The sequence below is a fragment of the Cupressus sempervirens genome, chromosome 10 (genome assembly GCF_028749045.1).
Source record: "Cupressus sempervirens isolate cs-2001-9-10 chromosome 10, ASM2874904v1, whole genome shotgun sequence".
Lineage (NCBI taxonomy): Eukaryota > Viridiplantae > Streptophyta > Pinopsida > Cupressales > Cupressaceae > Cupressus > Cupressus sempervirens.
The window spans coordinates 798,015,810-798,020,069 of NC_143127.1; positions in this window are offsets into that span (position 1 = coordinate 798,015,810).

Sequence of the window (4,260 nt, forward strand, 5' to 3'; positions counted from 1 at the left end):
CAATAATTAGTAAGTGTTGAGTAACACAAAATCAATATAAAAGTTTGTGCCTTCACAAACTAAGATGTAAACCATTTTTGAGCTAACATATGGATAAATCTCAAAGGATTAAAAGATAAGAATGAATCTATTTGGATTCCCTATGCAAACAACATGAAACCAATAAAAAAAATAGAATGATTTGAGCAAGAAAGATGGATAAATCTCAATTGTAGATTCATACCTAACCCCTAGTCATGAAATCTTTTTAAGGAGGTTAAAGCCCCATAATTCATAGATAGCTAGAGAGCACAAAAAGAGAATGCATGGAAGGAGATAATTGTAGTGAAGCTTAAAGGAAGAAAATGGGTGAATTGATCAAGTAAAAGGTGATTTAGAAGAAGGAAAAAACTATAGATCAATTAGAAGAACAAAGTATCAGTACTACAAACAACTTCAACCAGAATAGTAAGGATCAAATTTGATAGAACACGGATCTGAAATCATCAATAGCAAATTGCGAGTGATCAGGTCAAGCATTCTACTATACTTTCTAATAATTGTATTAGTAGAATTAAATCCTATGGAGATAGGTCGATTTAACAACCATTGTATAAAGCCTTTAACAAGGTAACATTCCAAGTGAATGTTTTGTAAATCCGAACACTTCATCCATCAATACAAAAATGTTAATCCAATATAAATAATGAAGAGTATGAGACATTCAATACACTATGAGCTGAAAGAGATTTAAAGAAAATATTATTGCTTTCATTTCATTATAAGTAAATATATAAGATGATTTTGGACTCAAGATTCATTGAGTAAATATATAGAGATAAAAGTATTACACATACCTAAAAATTCTAACTATTGATATTCCTTGCATCATGTTTCCTATCTTTTGTTCTCAAATTACTATGAATAATGGTCCTAGTACCTTTTCAAAAAGGTACAAAATTTTTTTAGACCTTTAAATATCTATAATTAATTAACTATGACAAAAAAACATAGATGATAAAATAAACATTAGGCTTTTTCAACTTCTTTTGTAGAAATATCTTCAACTTCCTCTGGAATGTTCATGTAAATTTTATTCCACTTGGATATTTGGGCATGAGTCAGCCATGTGAAAGAAGAAATTATAGGAGGAAAGACCTAAAAATAACTCCATATCTTACCTTAGTATACTTTAACCTTGCTGATGAATTTGAAAAAAATATATTCTTGTGAAATTAGTTTATTAAGCAATCTATGGAATATGTCTATCTAGAAAGTCTTGTCCCCTCTATACCTTTCTACCACCACATGTATATGGAAACATAATGAATTCTTGTTTCTAACATTCAACTGAGATAATCCTCTTATCTCCACCAAAAATCAAAGGGATGAATGTTATATGATAGGGATTTTCTTCTATTTATCTACAACTTTTTGTCTTTCTTGATTCATGTAAGCTTGCTTCTTTGACACTGTATCAGGGAGATCAATGGTAGGCCTTATTTGAATAGGTGTATCAAGATATCTTTTACTAGCTTCATATAAAATATTCAATTAAAATTTCAAAGGGCTCCATTTCCTTTCTATTTTTGAGATCTTTTCAATTCCTTTTACAAAGAAATCCAAAATACTTGGCACATTATTATAACCTTAACAAACTTTAGTCTATTTATCTAGAAAATAATTCACTCTGTATGAAAGTACTTCATCCAATGTATTAAAATAAAAATCATGATGATCAATTTTCTAGACCAATGTTATGCTTGGAACTTCCTCTTTGATCATAACAAGGGTTTTTTGAACACCTATAGTACTTGAGGTCTCACTAGAACTTTTCTTTGCCAATTCATTTTCTTGTCTTGGATTCTTCACATGTATCAATTTAATAAAAGAGTTCATTTCTATTTCTCTTTATTTAAATTCCTTGATCATTTCTTTCATATGCCTAATCTAAACTTGATTGAACATTGACTCATGAGTGAATCTTTTAAGAGTAAGTTTTGGGTCTATATTTTCTAGTCTTGATTAATGCCACTCTTTCATTGCCTTATAAAATGTCAACAACTTTTGGCTTGTTTCCTTTGAATGTTATCCATTTAGCTAATATCTCCATTCTTGAATTACAACCTATACCTTTGACCTTATCTAGTGACCTAAATAATAGTATAAATGTCAAATCTTCTTGCTTTCTTATTTGATCAAGTAGGAACAACTCTTTGATAGTCAAATTTGGAAGAATCAAGATATCACTTTTCTTCACAATCTCTCTAGCTTCTTCTTCTGTGCATGTGATGTTATCTAAATCATTATATACTATATTATTGTAGAATTTTGAGACTTATCAACTCCTTCAAGTCTTTTGGCCTTTTCCTCCTCAAAATATCTCATTTTATACTTAATCAAAAAGTTTTTGGATTCTTGAGACTGCACAAATTTTTCTTTCTCAATGAACCACAAAGAGATAGCCTCTCTCTCATGCTCAATATCAATTGGAGAATCATTCTCTATTGTTTGTACATAATACCAATGTCTTTCTTCTAAATATTTTAGAGAAGTCTTGAAAGTCCAGGCCCCTTATCATCTTTCATGATCTCAATAATGTGAGAAATTTCCTTTGAAGCTTCATTATTCGACTCATCATATGAAACAAGAAATATTTTAGAATCCTCCTATTTTTTTTATTGGGATGTGGAGGCACTAGGGTTAGGCTCTATTTTTCTCCTTTTATTTTTTCCTAAGGGGGACATGATATGTTTTCAATACTTTTGGCCTTCTCCTACTCAGTGTACTCTTGGTATAATCCATCATAATTATGAATATATTTCTCAATCCTTATCACCTCTAATTCTATGTTTGAATAAAATCATGGTATGCCCTTTCTTAGCCTTCTCTCTTTATTTTTAGACAAGACATGTCATTTCTTAAGTCTATGATAAAATTGGGCCAAATCATCATAATTTCTAATAACATCATCTTCTAAGTCTAGTTGATGAATGTATATGACCTTAATATTTTAGATATGACCCTCAGGATCATAATTTCTACTATTTTCATTAATAAACCAATAACCATTCTTAATATACTCTTGGACTTCCAAAATCATATTATATCCAATAATAAAACCATTTAATCCAATATAATTAGGGAACATGTTACCCTTCCTCTAAGGTTGGGGTATATCTCTTTCTATTCATATCATTTTCCAAACAAACTCCAAAAATCCCAATCTCTCTAGGACAAACAATCATAATTTATGTAGAGGTTTCTTGGATCCATATATCCTCAACAATGTGTACTTTGGTTTGATTATCCAATCTCCCAAGTTGAAGAGAAAACTCTTACCAGGCTAACGTACTTTCGGTTGTAGCATATCCTTTATTACTTGAGGAATCCTTATCATGGGTTCTCTAATCACCCAAATAATCCACTTAATAAATACATCTATGAAAATAGTAAAACTACCATCTTTGGCATGAGTATCCCAAAATTGGAACCATAATTGAATAGGCATACATTTTCCATCATTATCTATATTTGAATTTTATTAGGTTTCCACAATCCATTTTTGATATACATGATCTATTTTTGGATTTGATTGTGCATATAATTTTTAGCATCAACATTTCAGATTACACTCTATGATCCATCATTAGGATGAGAAAATGCAAAAATAGATTGGTAAAATGTCATCACAGAGTGTCATCTAAAACATTGATGTTAAAGATTATATACAAAACTAAACCCAGAAACAAATCATGTATTATTTATATTTTCTAACTTCATAGAATCTCTGAACTAGTCAACATTATGATACAGTAACAAATGACATAATAAAGAATAGTTTTAGAAGGAGTTTGAAATCTTCCATCTGATCAATTGGTTATGCGAATTCTTTTCAATCTCATTGGTGAAGTCAAATTCCAAATAATTTTGTGGATTGTAGATCTTTATATATAAATACATGTAATCCCAAAAAATATTTATTTTTCATCTTCTCCAAAGATTTGTAGCCATGCGTAAAATGCATTTTTGAAGAAGTTCATGAAGGAACCAATGAGATGGGGTCTCATGCTATCCACATATATCAATTTTTTATTATGATCCCTACACATAAAATGGTCAATCTCCCTAAATTTCCCATGTTTCATGAATCATGGTTTTTTGATACTCACTATTAAAATGTTCTCTATCTATCTTGGTAAGTGCCAATGTGTATAGTCTAAAACATTGTTCAACAAATGATTTGGTAATTACCATTAGAGGCATGCCATCTAGATTTCT